This window comes from Esox lucius, chromosome 19 (genome assembly GCF_011004845.1).
Source record: "Esox lucius isolate fEsoLuc1 chromosome 19, fEsoLuc1.pri, whole genome shotgun sequence".
NCBI classification, from domain to species: Eukaryota; Metazoa; Chordata; class Actinopteri; order Esociformes; family Esocidae; genus Esox; species Esox lucius.
Window position 1 is genome coordinate 47,261,440 of NC_047587.1, and position 17,968 is coordinate 47,279,407.

At 38.7% G+C, this 17,968-nt stretch overlaps 1 protein-coding gene across 11 annotated transcripts in view; it reads left to right on the forward strand.

The window, feature by feature from the left end:
- The window catches only part of LOC105009031 (membrane-associated guanylate kinase, WW and PDZ domain-containing protein 2), a 364,503-nt gene that overhangs the window by 303,617 nt on the left and 42,918 nt on the right, over window positions 1–17,968 (forward strand). The window lies entirely within an intron of this gene.

The following is a 17,968-nucleotide window of genomic DNA, read 5'->3' on the forward strand; positions in this document are numbered from 1 at the left end:
CTTACTAAGAGGTACGTAGTGTGGCTTGTCGTACGTCACTGTGACAACTTCGTTCTTTTTTCCGGCAATATGTACAGTTCGCAGCAGTGACTGTAATGACCGTCACCAACACGTTGATAATCAATTATATCTGTGTAAATGTATAGGGTTTTAAACCCAGCCAGAATATCTGTGGGGAATGTCCCGTACCATGGGGCGTACCACCGCTCGCCTGGTTTTAAGCCCAATATCTGTTCCAGTTTTGCACTAAATTTTAAACTAAACTGGGACTCACCTTTTAGAAACATTCTATTTTTAAATTCATCATACCCCACCCATACACCATGTGGTTTTATATAACTGTTGAGCTCTGTCACTAGTTTTAATATGCTGCTTTAATAACCGGTGTTGAGTTCATATTTCCAAGTTTTGTCGTTATTCGAGTCATGTAGTTCAAATGCATTTTCACCCCATGTAAAAGTCTTCCACGTATGCGGGTATTGGAATTCTATCAAATATACTTCCCAATCACCTTTCAAATCTATACCTTTGGCAAATTTTGTGGTATAGCACAAACCCGTATTGCTTGGATAGTCTCGATGAGTTACTGGGCAGCGTTATGTAGAAGCCACCGTCACCCATGCTGATCACAGTCAATGTAAATGACGTGATCCTGAAAATCCTGGAGTTTTATCCATTTTCTAGGTCAACCACTTGTTCCGATGGTATCCAGCTGTTAAATTTCTCAGGCCAACCAAGCCATTTCACAAGACACATTTTCTTCCCTTTCTGTACTTTCTCATTCAAAACTGCTTCCACTTTAAAAGTTTTATCCTTAACCAAGATTATTTTCAGCAATTCCAGTTCATAAAAGGTCCCAACTATCACATCACCATCATAATCTTTTATTCTATATACAGAAGGTACCAGAGGAATACATTGTTATTGTAAAATATTCATCTGTGTTCCCTTTTTCATAGACTTTTGTAAACTCACCTCTCAGCTTTGAGAGTCTCACAGTATCCCCAACCTGGAACTTGTAGTTTTGATTACCATTTCTCGTTAATGTTGTACCATACAGGTTCTTGAGAACTAATCTAACGTTTTCTTCACAAACGTCAGCAGGCTTCATCTTAATAGACCGATGGTAGCTATGGCTGTATCCGTGAACTAAATCTTGAATTACATCACCATAGCGATGAGTGTTGGCAGCTGTGAGATACCTCCACATTCGTGATTTAATTGTTTTATTAAATCTCTCAACGATACTCACTTTGACATTTCCTGTAGCAAAATGGTTTATGTTGTACTTCATCAACATTTCAAAATGTGACTTAAAAAACTCCTTCCCCTTGTCCGTTTGGACTTTTTGCGGTGTTCTTCCTTCTTTTATGTCTTCAAATGCTCGCTTTACCTCGATAGCACTTTTATTTCTCAGCACGCGAATCCATGCGTATTTGCCTAATACATCTATGCTTGTTAACATAAATTTCATGTTATTGTTTTCCACACTGTAAGCCCTCATGTCAACCAAATCCAGCTGAAATTGTGAATTTATATCATGAACAATAACTCTTTCTTTTAAAATGTATAGCTACAGGCCTGTGTAGCGTGTATGCATCCTGGGTGAGCAGCCAGTCATCGGCCTCACCATTTTGAGGATCTCCCCGGTTTTCTCCAAGTACGCTCTTTTCAAACCATCTCTACCCACAAGCACCAGGGTTTACCGGGTTGTAGTAAATACTTTTCATAACCTGTTCAAACAACGTAGAGCATTCAAGCAATAATGAGAATTAATACGTTTAACATCGTTTTATTTGAGTTTTCAAAATACACAACCAAGATATTCAGAAATGTTACATAGACATTCATATTTCTCACAGTGTTTGTTTATATCCATGTTAATATGAGAACTGGAGTTACCATGTCTTAGACATTAGACTCTTTGCTTTCGTCTCACCATGACGCCGCTGCGTCGCATACAGCATCCTCATTAAATTTGTCCATGTATTCATCCCTTTAAGGCGGGGCTTCATGATCTTACGTCAGTCAAACTGTCTGCAGTCACAATCCACGCCGCTGACATTTTCTGGAAATAGTTCCAATCTAACAGAGTCATACTCTTTCAGCCCCTCGACAACTTTAAACAGTACATCTATTGTATAATGTGGGCCTTGTTTCGGCCCCAAATAAAACACTTTTCGAAAGGTGCCCCATCATCCAGCATTAAAAACCATTTGATCAGTCACACCAGCCTTAAACACACAATCTTCAGGTAATTCATAAAATGCCACCTCTGGTAGCTCAGGGTTGAAAATGTATCCACCAATCCAACCATCGTCCAATTCCCATTCCTGTGCCAACATATCCTGGTGTAGTTGATGGATTTGGGTTAAACTCTGCATCGGTTTCTTCGGGGCTGACATATTGATTGCATCTCTGCGGTCCATTTGTAATTACCTACCAAATCGCTGAGCTGCGTTTAAGATGTTAGCTTTCACCAGTGTTTCACCCAAAACATTGATCGCAGCACAATCCTCCATGTAAGTTTGCTAAGGCAAGACTGAATGACCATCGCTGATGTCTGCATGATTTAAATACGCAGACCACGCCAATCAACCCATAAAACATGAAAGGTTAACAACCACCGGTTGTAGGCCATCTGTTGCACCACTTATCAGAAGATTAAACACCAGGGTTTTTTATATGTGACAAACACCATTTGTTGAACACCAAACAACTTACCATCAATCAATCAATCAAATTTATTTATAAAGCCCTTTTTACAACAGCAGTTGTCACAAAGTGCTTTACAGAGACACCCGGCCTTAAACCCCAAGGAGCAAACAACAGTAGTGTTGAATTTCACTGACACAACACTTATTTATTGCCTGGGAATTTAACATTCTGGAACCCTAAGGGCCATTTGTTAATCATCACAACCCACCTGTTATAACACTAGTCTGTTTTGCTCATCAGACATTGTAAAACATCAAACACGGACACATCAATGTAATCATAAATTACAAAGTCACCGGACATGCATATGTCACTCCTGAAGCCCCGCCCTTACACATGTCATACAGGAAGTCCCACCCTACAAACCTGATGTCCCGCCCACCTGTCACATCAATATTGAAGTCCCGCCCTCCTGGGCCATAAATCACCATTCTGACACATTATACCCTACATTAACTACTGGTAGGTAAGGTGGGAACAGTGAGTGGGAGCTCTTGAAAGGTCATCAACTGCTTGCAGATGGGTGTTTTTCCCCTCCTTATGTCCTGTGTGATTGGCAATCCTGCAAGACGTTCAAATGCATCTTAAATGTCTTGTTTAGCTATGATGTGCTCAAGCACTGGCTCTCTTAAATATTTTATGGTTGACAGGGTCAAAATGAGCATTGCTATATTATATGCTGCATATACCCGTCAAAATGTACAATTGACACACACACACACACAAACAGACATACACAAAAGCTTATATAATACACTCTCACATTCAACCACACTCATGAAGCTTGTTGCTTAGCACAGCTTATTATGGGATAGAAATGTAATGCCTTCTGTTAGCAATGGGGAAAGTATTAAGAAGTCCAAAATGGACATAATAAATTACTCAGGTACATTTCTTAATACTATTTTGATGAAAGCTAGCTTCCCTGGGTACACATTTAATAATCTTCATACCCAGTTCTAACACTTAATCTCTGCTTGCACACATTCACAAACATACCTACAGAATCACACACAATGGCCACAAAGGTTTTATTAACATACAGTGGATATAAACAGTCTACACACCCCTGTTAAAATGCCAGGTTCTTGTGATGTAAAAGAATGAGACAAAGATAAATAATTTCAGAACTTTTTCCACCTTTAATGTGACCTATAACGTGAAAAATGTAATTGAAAAAAATCTTTGAGGGGGAAAAAATAAATACATTTTGGAATCTGAAAAGTCATTCAGATCCTTACTCTTGCCCATTTGTCCTGCTTCTAACACATCAACTTTAGGGACAGAATGTTCACTTACTGCCTAATATATCCCACCCACTGACAGGTGACATGATAACAAGATTATCAGTGTTATTCACTTCACCTTTCAGTGTTCATAATGTTTTGGCTGATTGACGTATTCAACTGTATATGTACTGTGGATATAAAAAATCATGTCAGAACTTTTTGTGACCTATAATGTGAACAATTCAGTTGAAAAACAAACTGAAATCTTTGAGTGGGAAAAATACCAATAAAAAAACTCATACACAGGTGTGCACACCATTAAACTAATACTTTGTTGAAGCACCTTTTGATTTTATTACAGCACTCAGTCTTTTTGGGTAGGAGTCTATTAGCATGGCACATCTTGACGTGGCAATATTTGTCCCCTCTTCTTTGCAAAAGTGCTCTAAATCTGTCAGATTGTGAGGACATCTTCAGATTATTTTCAGACTGTGCACAGCCCTCTTCAGATCACCCCACAGATGTTCAATTAGATTCAGGTCATTCCAAAACGTGAGGCCATGCTTTTGTGGATTTGGATTCGTGCTTTGGTTTGTTGTCGTGCTGAAAGGAGAACTTCATCTTCAGGTTTCTAACGGACGACTGAAGGTTTTGTGCAAAAATTGTCTGGTATTGGAAACTGTTCATAATTCCCTCCACCCTGACTAAGGCCGTGGTTCCAGCTGAAGGAAAACAGCCCCAAAGCATGATCCTGCCACCACCATGCTTCGCTGTGTGTATGGTGTTCTTTGGGTGATGTGCAGTGTTGTTTTTGCAATTATTATTGCCAAAAAGTTCAACCTTGGTTTCATCAGACCTACCCCATAGCCCATTCATATGAACAATACAGGAGATTGTTGTCACATGTAGCACACAGCGAGTACTTGCCAGAAATTCCAGCAGTTCCTTTAATGTTACTGTAGGCCTCTTGGAAGCCTCCCTGACCAGTTTTCTTCTCATCTTTTCATCAATTTTGGAGGGACTTCCACAGTGATGTTTTTATATGTAAAAAATGTGTGGGGCACAGACCATTTCAAAATATAGGATACATACCAGTAAAGCTACAAAACTTCCTCTTGCTACTGATGTGTTTATTTAACACCTCAACAAACAGCGTGGCTCAACATAACCCTTTTAACGACAGAGTGGCTTGCTTCTACCAGGTGTTGTACTCCACATACTGGAGAGAAAAGGAGAGACCTTCTTGTGTAATTGCTCTCCTTCTCTCTCACACACTTGTAAAATTACCACTGTCACATTTACAAGCCTAATTTAGGAATGCAACCAAGCTCAGAACCAATGTGCCTACAGGGCCATACGCAAACAGCAATGAGCTCAACACCACTGAAGGCCACAACGAAGCGTAAAGACAACCTTTTAGGGATACAGATCCATTCTATGACAACAACCTTAATAGATAAGCATGGACACACTGACACTCTTTACCATCTATATCAATCGATCCAGCACAAAAATATGACCAATGCACAGACCAGCACCACAAAGGCAGGATGATAAAATATGCTTTCACTCACCAAGGCAGAGGGCTCACTTGAAGAGAGAGGTGGCATAGCGGTTCTTCCTCTGGGCAAACTTTTTGATGACTTTGGGAAGAAGTCATGTAGTTGCTGAATCAGCTGGTTTTCGATGGACAACATGGCCAATGCGTTGAGTTGCGGCTGTCCCATGGTATTGTGGGTGAAGGTTTTTACCCTCTTCACGATGGAAAAGTTCCTCTTTGACTCAGATGTCGCCATAGGTGTTATGATAATTTTCAGCAGAGTGACGGTCTCAGCAAAAGCCTCCTCTAGGTTGTATGGATGGATCTTAAAAGAGACAGGGCCATCTTACCAGTGTGAAGCTCAGACTTCAACTTTTCCTTGTTTCCTAGAGGCCGTAGTTTCACCGACCGTCAAGCTCCAATGTAGGGAATGACAGGACAAATTGTGGGAAGAGCGAGCCGTCAACCAGCTTTGCAGCGATCAGGTGGTCACTTTGTGAAAACCTCTGCTCCACCTTGATGACTGTGTCGCATGCCTCCTTCATCACCGGCGCTGTGTTGGTTACTCGTCGGCCTGGCTCGTCTGTTCCATCGTGAGCGGTGGCAGCCCATTCATCAGTTTGCTTCTGCATATTCTGGACATTCTCCTTGAAATGGGTATGGCATTGTCATGTTAGAAAATGCAAGGTCTTCCCTGAAAGAGACAATGTCTGGATGGGAGCATATGTTGTTCTACAACTTGGATATAACTGTCAGCATTGATGGTGCCTTTCCAGATGTGTAGGCTGCCCATGCCACACGCACTCATGCCACCCCATACCATCAGAGATGCAGGCTTCTGAACTGAGCGCTGATAACAACTTGGGTTGTCCTTGTCCTCTTTAGTCCGGATGACATGGCGTCCCAGTTTTCCAAAATTAACTTCAAATTTTGATTCGTCTGACCACAGAACACTTTTCCACTTTGCCACAGTCCATTTTAAATGATTCTTGGCCCAGAGAAAACGCCTGCGCTTCTGGATCCTGTTTAGATATGGCTTCTTTTTTGACCTATAGAGTTTTAGCCGGCAACGGCGAAAGGCACGGTGCACTGTTCACCAACAATGTTTCCTGGAAGTATTCCTGAGCCCATGTTGTGATTTCCATTACAGTATCATTCCTGTATGTGATGCAGTGCCGTCTGAGGGCCCAAAGATCACGGGCATCCAGTATGGTTTTCTGGCCTTGACCCTTACACACAGAGATTGTTCCAGATTCTCTGAATCTTTGGATGATATTATGCACTGTAGATGATGATAACTTCAAACTCCTTTCTGATATTGCTCCACTATTTTTCGCCGCAGCATTGGGGGAATTAGTGATCCTCTGCCCATTTTGACTTCTGAGAGACACTGCCACTCTGAGAGGATCTTTTTATACCCAATCATGTTGCCAATTGACATAATAAGTTGCAAATTGGTCCTCCAGCTGTTCCTTATCTGTACATTTAACTTTTCCGGCCTCTTATTGCTACCTGTCCCAACTTTTTTGGAATGTGTAGCTCTCATGAATTCCAGAATGTGTTATCTTTATTGTATTGTGAATTAAATATAAGTTTATGAGATTTGTAAATTATTCCATTCCTTTTTTACTCACAATTTGTACAGTTTCCCAACTTTTTTGGAATCGGGTTTGTATATTTTGCTTATATATGTTGATTATATATGTAATCAAGAATGACATATGGTGAGGTTATAGCTGTGGGAAAAGTCCTAACTGCCCCCTTTACCTCCAGGCCCAGATCCTCTGCATTAATGTCATGCATTTTCAACTCTAATTTCTGGCAGCACACACCCTTTCGTTCCTTTTCACTGCTCCTCATCTAATCAATCGAGTACAGAAACCCATATAGCTCATAGAAGCTTTCCATTTGAGAAAATTCAGCTGTTGAAACTACATCTGCATCTCGTTTCTCTGTCGCATACTCTATCAAGGCAGACAAAGCATTGACCATCTCAGGAAGCTGGTAGCGCACAGCTTTAACACTGTCAACCCTACACTCCCATCTGGTTTCACTGTTAGGTTCTTCACGTGTTCTTTAAGAATGGCCCAGCGGTTTACTGAGGAGCTAAACAGGGTGTGAAGTCTCTGCAGCAGACCAAACAAGCTGATGGAAGTCACAGATGACTTAGCAGCATCACCAACAACAAGGTTAAGGGTGTGACTTCCACAAGGAACACTTAAGGCCTTGTTATTCATGTCTAGCACTCTCTTCTGCACACCCTGCTTTTTGCCTTGCATATTACTGCCATTATCATATGACTGGCCACGGCAGTTCGCAATATCCAAGCACATTAAGAAAACCAACAAAATGCTCTGAGATGGACACGCCTTCGGAGATCTCACAATAAACAACTCTTAGCACCACTGACAGCTGCTCCTGGTGACGCAGTCCATGATAACAGAGTAATATTGTACTCTCTCCACAATGGCATCAATTGTGCTTTTGGCCAAAAGTGTTATAAGCTCATTCAATTTGCCCAAGGAAATTTCCTTTCCTTGGTTCAAACAATTTGTCTGAATGACCACGAAAAGCAATGTTCCGTTCTGCCAAATGGCTGACAATTGCAATTAACCTGCGTAGACTCCTGGTTGATTTTGTCTATAGTTGTATTGGTGTTGTACTGCTCCAATAAATTGTGCCAGCTACGCATGTTAATTTTGTGTTAATTAGACCTTTCATGTTGCTTTAACATGAATGACATATTTGTCCCCAAAAATTTTTGTTACCTTCAGGAGTTTGTTTGGAAACTACTTTTTTACTCTCCTCTTTTTTCTTCCTCTTTTGTGCTCCACTCGGGTGATTGCGTTTCATTTTGTTGACTTTCGCATTCACTCTTCTACTTTCTCTGAAACGTTACGTTGCGCAGTGGCGGTGCTGCGATGGAATAGTCCATAATAGTATGGAGTAGGAGGGGAGGCCTGCATTGGCACAGAATACATGCTCTGTTGTTGATACCTTTGGGGGAGGTTATGATCTATATCGATTTATATTTTGTTATAGTTATTATTGATCTTATAATATTTTTGTGGAGTCTTTTAAGGGGCCCCTTCCAGCTGGGGGCCCCAGGCGGTTGCCTAATTTGCCTAATGGGTAAGTCCGCCCTTGGGGAGGACATGTGAACACGACTGGAGCTCAGTGGAACTCTGGGGGCTGCCAATGCTAACGTAGACCAACAAATGAAAAACAAATGTAAAAAGAAATCAAAAATAATAATATATATATATTAACTGATATGAACAGAGATATACAAACACTTACACACCATAATGGGCAATCTGATGCCTTCTGTGAGTCATTTCAAGCCTGTCCATTGTTTACCCTGCCAGTTATTTCTAGGCTGTTGGTGTGCATCTTGCTATGTTTGTGGGAGTACTTTTCAGTGTGTCAGGCTGATTGCTCTGAGATGCTTGATTAAGTGGCGTAACCGATGGTGTGTGTATGTGTTTGCTGTGTGTGTATTTTCTGTGTATGAGTGTGTGTATTAAGTGAGATATTGGTGGGGGAGAAGGTAGAATATCTTGCTGGGTACTGCACAAAGTATGCAGTAGAATTTAGATGCAGTGTATGTGTGTTTGTACCCATAAGTGGTCTTGAGAATAACTGAAATATTCACAGCTTAAATATTACATGAAACACAGAGAATGTAAAGATCTGATTGAGACATTGCCTTATAATAGGTTCTGTGCACCAGCGTAGTCACGAACTTCCGCTTTTGTCTAAAAGTCGGCATTGCAGTTTCCGGTTTACTTCCTGTCCTCATCCGCATTAGTAAACACCTAAACTCACAACAAGATGGGTGATGCTGTTGTAGCCTGACCTTAATATCGTCAAGCCACTCTGGGGAGATCTCATACGTGTGGTTCAACAACAAAATACTAATATTCTAACTCATGAATCAATATTTGGTGGAATAACCACCAGTCTGTCACATTGGTGTTGGGTTACTTTTATGCCACTCCTGGCACAAAAATTCAAGTTGGTTGACTTTGTTTGATTGCTTGTGACCATCCATCTTCCTCTTGATCAAATTCAATGGGCATGAGAAACTTAACACAACACAGATGTGCTGACCTACTCTGAAAGAAGGACCATACCATACAATTTCAGAGAAATTTTCAGAGAAAACTTCAGAGAAAACAAAGATCTGTCATATGTAATACAAATAAAAATAAATTATGTAGTTCAACAAAACAGTAAAGTGGCCAACAATTGGGGAAGGTGGCCGATAATAGGGGGTCGTATTTTTTTGTGACAACACTAAACTGAAAATATTTATTTGCCATTAATGACATGCTAGCTAACATTTGTATGTCATTAATAATCATCAGGAACACAATTGCAAATCTGTACATGTTTCACAGATTCATGTTTGTTTGGGTTTGAATTTAACGTATTGCAACATATTCTGTTCAGAGAAGGGAGATCTAATTGTTAAATGTTTCTTTTTTTTAGGTTAAATATTTTTATGACTTTATTCCGAGATGAATGGGCTAATGACTAAATCTATTTTTTAAATGATTCAGAGACATTTCGCTTAGAAACAGAATATACTGTATGTTCATTTACTATAAACTATAGTTGACAAATGTATTTTGGCTACATAGTACAGCTGTTTTGGTGACTTTTGTTGGTGTTGGATGGATGAAGACAGAGTGGACTTTAATATCTTTATTTAGATATAATTTAAGTCATATTAGATCAGTGTCTAACACAAACTATATTCGCCTTGACCAAAAATAACCTTATTTTGATAGATTTTACATCCATTATTACTCTAAAAATACATGATGAAAATGTTTTATGGAGTATGCCAAGACCCCCCAAAACGAGGTATCGCCCTCCCAACCATGATTTTCTAGTGACGTCCCTGGCTCTTAGAGCCATAAAAGCCCAGAGTCCAAACTAAACATTATTGCAGATTAAATATCTTGGAGGGGAGAAATTATGGTTCTATACAAATGACCAATGATGGATATTGCGGGATGTATCAAAATGTTGTTCATAGATATTCTTGAAGGTTTTAAACACATCAGTCTCTCAAAATTTTTACTGTTACAATAACAAAATTAAATGCACTAGATAAAAAATAGGAACTTCGGAGCAGTTTGGGATTACTGAGTAAAGACGCATGTTGTAGCTAATCCTGACCACCACTAACACCAAACACTCATGTCACAACATATTCTTATAACACATCTTCTATTGTTTATTTGTCACTTAATTGGTATTGTATTTTGCAGTTCTGCACTTTTGTACTTGCCAGTTTTTGTCCTCGTACTATATGTTTATTGTTATGCATCATCAGACCAAAGCGAATTCCTTGTATATGAAAACCTACTTGGCAATAAATATGTTTCTGATTCTTTGTGCTATCTGAGATATACAGTGAGGGAAAGAAATATTTGATCCCCTGCTGATTTTGTACGTTTGCCCACTGACAAAGTAATGATCAGTCTATAATTGTAATGGCAGGTTTATTTGAACAGAGTGAGACAGAAAAATGCATTTCAAAGATGTTATAAATTGGTTTGCATTTTAATGAGTAAAATAAGTTTTCGACCCCACTGCAAAACATGGCTTAGTACTTGGTGGCAAAACCCTTGTTGGCAATCACAGAGATCAGACATTTCTTGTAGTTTGCCACCAGGTTTGCACACATCTCAGGAGGGATTTTGTCCCACTCCTCTTTGCAGATCTTCTCCAAGTAATTAAGGTTTTGAGGCTGACATTTGGCAACTCAAACCTTCAGCTCCATCCACAAACCTTCAGCACCAACCACCAATCAGCTAGGCCACTCCATGACCTTAATGTGCTTTGTTCTTGAGCCACTCCTCGTTGTCTTGGCTGTGTGTTTTGGTTAATTGTCATGCTGGAATACCCATCCATGACCCATTTTCAATGCCCTGGCTCAAGATTTGACGGTACATGGCCCTGTCCATTGTCTTTTTGATGCCGTGAAGTTGTCCTGTCCCCTCAGCAGAAAAACACCCCCAAAGCATAATGTTTCCACCTCCTTGTTTGACAGTGGGGATGGTGTTCTTGGGATCATAGGCAGCATTCCTCCTCCTCCAAACACGGCGAGTTGATGCCAAAGAGCTTGATTTTGGTCTTATCTGACCACAACACTTTAACCCAGTTCTCTTCTGAATCATTTAGATTTTCACTGGCAAACTTCAGAAGGGCCTGTACATGTGCTTTCTTCAGCAGGAGGACCTTTTGGGTGCTGCAGGATTTCAGTCCTTCACGGTGTAGTGTTTTACCAATTTTTCTTTTCTTGGTGACTATGGTCACAGCTGTCTTGAGATCATTGACAAGATCCTCCTTTGTAGTTCTGGGCTGATTCCTCACTATTCTCATGATCATTGCAACTCCACGAGATGAGATCTTGCATGGAGTCCCAGACCGAGGGAGATTGACAGTTCTTTTGTGTTTCTTTCATTTGCGAATAATCTCACCTAACCCTAATCGTCACCTTCTCACCAAGCTGCTTGGCCATGGTCTTCAGCCCTGTTTAGGTCTACAATATTGTCCCTGACATCCTTGGACAGCTCTTTGGTCTTGGCCATGGTGGAGAGTTTGAAATCTGATTGATTGATTGCTTCTGTGGATAGGTGTCTTTTATAAAGGTAAAAAACTGAGATTAGGAACACTCCTTTTAAGTGTGTTCTCCTAATCTCAGCCCGTTACCTGTATAAAAGACACCTGGGAGCCAGAAATCTTTCTGATTGACAAGGAATGAAATACCTATTTCACTTATTAAAATGCGTTTTTCTGGATTTTTTTGTTTTTCTGTCTCTCACTGTTCAAATAAACCTACCATTAAAATTATAGACTGATCATTTCTTTGCCATTGGGCATACGAACAAAATCAGCAGGGAATCTAAAAAAATTAATCTGTCATTGTAAGAGATATTTTTGCTCCTTGCGGTTTAAGGCCTGGTGTTTTTGTAAAAGCACTTTGTGACAACTGCTGTTGTAAAAAGGGCTTCATAAATACATTTGATTGATTCGATATTTTTTTATTATTAGAAGGAACAGTGTAACAAACAAACTTTTGTTTCCCCCAAAAAAGTCCTCACGAATTAATTTTCCAGTGAAAAAACATGCATTTTACTGCACTATTAGTTTTAAATTCAACAAATGTAATGTATTGATAGTTTTAAAAAATAAACAAATGAAATGGTCTAACACACAATTTTTCCATTTACTAAAAGTGAATTGTTATATATAAATATAAAATAGGCTAACTACAAAATGGAAAAAACAGCTTTTCAAGCTTTGAAATATGATGTATTTAATTCCAATCAAACCCTTTATCAACATATCAGATAATGGAAAATGGCATGCCTCAAGTTTCATATGAGCAAACTAATATTCCTTACAGACAATGTGAGGAGGCCATCGAGGCACATATTAGGCAAACAATTGGATTGTACTGCCAGCAATTGTCTGCAATCCCCACCCCCTAATAATTCCCACGCCACAGAAATAGCTCTGTCTACACTCAGGCAGACTTTGTGTGTGTTTCAAGTAAAACTGATAAAACGTATTGCACTTTAAAATAATTGTAACTTTCATTCCAATAAAACAATTTGTCAAGATAAAGCCCCGCCTCCACACCAGGTTTTCAGAAAAGATGATTCAAACGAAGGTGGGAAGAAATTGGAATCGCAAGAAGAAGCCAATGTGAAAAAAGCGTTTGAACAAAGACATTTTAAGATCTGACGCTAAAATCCATTTAATGATTTTAGCATACACTTTTACCACGTTTGAATAGATTATTTTCATTAAATTTGATTTAGTTTTTTCACAAATTTTTCTTTTCTTACAGTCAATACATTTGAGCTCAATTTAGCTTCATAATGGCCTTAAACTGCAGTCTATCAGCTTTAATTTGAAGGTATTCACATCCAAATTGGGGGAAGCGTTTAGGAATTACAGTTCTTTCATTTTTCAAGGGACCAAAAGTAATTGGACAGTTGACTCAAAAGCTGTTTTATGGACAGGTGTGGGCTATTCCTTCATTATTTGTTCATGTATTAAGCAAGTAAAAGGTCTGGAGTTGATTCCAGGTGTGACATTCACATTTGGAAGCTGTTGCTGTGAACCCACAACATGCAGTCAATGGAGCTCTCAATGCAAGTGAAACAGGCCATCCTTAGGCTGCAAAAAATAAATGATAATAATCCATCCGAGTGATAGTAGTGATATCAGGAGTGGCCACATCAACATTTTGGTACATTCTGAGAAAAAAAGAACGCACAGGTGAGCTCTGCAACACAAAATGGCCTGGACGGCCATGGAAGACAACAGTGGTAGATGATTGTACAGTCTTTTCCATGGTAAAGAAAAACCCTTCACAACATCCACCCAAGTGAAGAACACTCCAGGAGGTAGGCATATCATTATCCAAGAGAAGACTTCATGAGAGCAAATACAGAGGGTTCACCACAAGGTGCAAACCATTCATGAGCCTCAAGAATTGAAAGGCCAGATTAAAAATATTTAATAAGCTAGCTCAGTTCTGGAACAGAATTCTTTGTACAGATGAAGCTAAGATCAACCTGTATCAGAATGGGCAGAAAAAAGTATGGAGAAGGCTTGGAACGGCTCATGATCTGAAGCATACCACATTATCTGTAAAACACGGTGGAGCCAGTGTGATGGCATGGGCATGCATGGCTTCCAATGGGACTGGGTCACTAGTGTTTATTGATGATGTGACAGAAGATTGAAGCAGCCGGGATTAATTCTGAAGTGTATAGGGATATATTGTCTGCTCAGATTCAGCCAAATTAAAATTGATTGGCTGGTGCTTCACTTTACAGAGGGACAATGACCCAGAACATACTGCGAAAGCGACCCAGGATTTTTTTAAGGCAAAGAAGTGAAATATTAATATTCCATGCGTTCCAGACTTCAAGCAAAGGATTCTCAACAAAGTATTAAACATTAACATTTTAATTATGATTGTGTTCTTTTGTCCAATTACATTTAAGCCCCTAAAATCGGGGGACTGTGTATGAAAATGGTTGCAATTCCTAAACATTTCATATGATATGTGTTCAACATCTTGAATTAAAGCTGAAAGTCAGCACTTCAATTGCATCTTGGTTGTTTCCCTTCAAATCCATTGTGATGGCACTCAGAGCCAAAATTATTAAAATGATGTCCGTGTCCAAATATTTCTGGACCTAACTGTTAGTCATATACAATCAGTCATGGGTGCATATAGGCTCCATAACTTCTCAAGCTCCCAGTGGGGCAATTTTGATATTAAGTCAAAGGTAGTCAATACAATTCATATTTTTCATTGCATGACCAGTCAATCCTCTTATTCTTAAATGGGAACAACATTCACATGATCACCCTATTCAAATTGATATAATCAAGCAACATTTAGTCTTAACTTTATAATCTATAATTCTTGCTTTCACTTTCTTCTTTTAAAATAACTCTAAGGTAGATAAAACTATAGAATTACTGTTTGCTGAAGTCAAAAAAGTAGTATACTTAGTGTATTATTTTGGAACCACATTTGTTGTATTTTAAATACTATTTAAAAACAATGTAGTTTACTAAATATGTCAGTGTGTTAAAGTGGACACAATTATTTCATAATTAAGTATACTTATAATACATGATTGGAAATAGGATTTTAGTACAGGATTATATATACAAGTTGTTATGGAATTTCTTGAACTGATGTATACTTAATTCTATAAATGAGTTACTAGTTCAAATGTATGGAGTCCCCATGTTTAGATAAGAAAATGAATGTGCATTTTCAAAAAATTAGACCTATAATTTGAACAATTCAATTGAAAAACAAACTGAAATCTTCGAGGGGGATAAAAATAAAAACCTTACAATAACCTGGTTGCATAAGTGTGCACACCCTCTTATAACTGGGGATGTGGCTGTGTTCAAAACAAACCAATCATATTCAAACTCATGTTAAATAGAAGTCATTACACACCTGCCATCATTTTACGTGACTCTGATTAATCACAAATAAAGTGCAGCTGTTCTATTTTCCTGACATTTTCTTAGTTGCATCTCAGAGCAAAAGCCATGGTCCGCAGAGAGCTTCCAAAGCATCAGAGGGATCTCATTGTTGAGAGATATCAGTCAGGAGAAGGGCACAAAAGTATTTCCAAAGCATTAGATATACCATGGAACACAGTGAAGATAGTCATCATCAAGTGGAGAAAATATGGGCACACCAGAGACATTTCTAAGAACTGGACAAGGGGCTACATCAAATTATACTTAACTTGTTCAGACCATAGAAAACCAGAGAAGAGGTGGTTGTCAAATTGGTGGTAGTCAACTTTTTAGTTCATTTATGAACTGCCAATGCATTCATTTAGGGAGAAGAAATTCACTACTTAAAAGTTATAGTTTAAAAGACACAAGTTTGAATGTGCCATAATGTCAGGATATTGAGCAAATAACATTCAGAATGTATGCCTGGCACATCAACAATTCAGTTGTCCTTAGTGTCCCTGACACTATGTGGCGGTTGGTGCTTGGGTGTACAAGATATTCAAGGTAAGGTGTTGTGAATTTCTATATCTATGAAGAATTTCATTTCCGGCAGGGTTGTCACTGATTTTAACATGCTGTATATGGGTCACATTTCCCTCTTGTGATTTTTTTTTTTTATGATTATTTAAAATGGATTCTAGAATGCATATTAATTTCTGATACAGGATATAATAATGTAAAAGACTGCAAATCCACTATATTTAGATATCCTATATGTAGACCTTTATCCTGCTAACACCATAGATGCCTATGAACAACAACAATGTTTTTGTCCTCATTGGATTCAAACCTGCCTCTCACGTGAGAGGCTATGTCTTACGCCATGGAGCTATACATTTGCTGAGTGTCAGTATAGCGTCTCAATATTAGATCATTTTGTCACGCGTTAATATCACACCAAGTTTGAATATTTCGAAAGACATCATTATGCATTGTGTTAAACTGACTAACGTTTCTTATTAGGTTAACCTTCACCACAAATAGGATTATGTTCTGTACGGCTTTTTGCCACTGGCCATTTTAACAGCTTATTAGCCAGTAATAGGCTTACTAATATCTACTAACTGATTAATTGGAATAGCCATAAGAATTGAGCAGTTGCTAGCAAGACTGAAGATTAACTTTATGCTGCCAAAGCTATTTAATTTCATGGCACAACAATGTTTGTTTTTTCTTTCATTTGTGAATGACGTTGACACAATAACTATCAATATACTGTAGGTATAATGTAGCCTAGCTAATTAAGGTTGTAGCCAGCAAAGTTTTTGTCTATCCTGACCCAAAAAGCATGCACGGATGCATACTTCGAAAATCCACCAGAAATAGTCGCAATACAACTGTAAAAAATTTTTTTATTTTAGGCTTACTATAACGTAGCTACTGGAAGTTATAGCCAGCAAAGTTTTTGTCGATCCGAAACAAATCCTAATGCATATTTGTTTTGGTTGTGAAGAGATTCAAACGCAGGACCTGCTGTTTGGCAGTCCGCGTCTCTAACCACTACGTTATTTAACAATAGCCAGCCACAGGTTGTCTTATCTGAGCCCCAAGAGTTTAGAAAGTCTGATGACGCACCTGATATAAATAATTACTTAGAGGCCAATGCCTTTAATGCCGGAAAAAATTATATGGAGTTTGTTATTGGCTTATTAATGTCAAGTTTGGCACATTGTTCCCCCAGACTTTCCCCACATTTTTGGGGCAGAAGTGTCCAGGCACTCAATGCATCCATTATTGACAATGGAGCTGTCCCTCCCTACTATGGGGTTTATTTACCTTCCAATATATTTTCAGTCACATTTCGAGGAAGACTTGAGATGCTAGATTTTGTTGTGTAAACTAGTAGATATCAATTGCTCAAGACGCCACCTTCTGAGGTTCCGTGTGCCATTTTTCAATCGCGCCCCCAGAAGTTTTGCAAGTGTGAAGACATTTGTGTGCAAACTGTATCAAGTTTCTGTGCAGTGCACACATTGCTTGATTTTCCCACTATTGACAAAATATATTTTTTATGATTAGTTAAAATGGGTTCTAGAATGCATATTAATTTCTAATATACGGGATATAATAATGTAAAAGGCTGCCAGTCCTCTATATTTAGATATCCTATATGTAAACCTTTATCCTGCTTACACCGCAGATGCTAATGAACAACAATGTAAACAAAAATATGCTAGCAAATTGTGTTTTTATTCATCTTTACATGTTTTATAAATGCATGTATGAGTGTTCATTCATTCTATATTTAAATATAACTTTATATCAAATAGGCTTATTGACTCGTTAGTATTGACATCCACAATCCAGCGTGGTACATCTCAAACATGCCAGTGTAAATGTAAATACTATAGAAATGACTGCAACCTAAGATAAGATAAGATCTAACGTT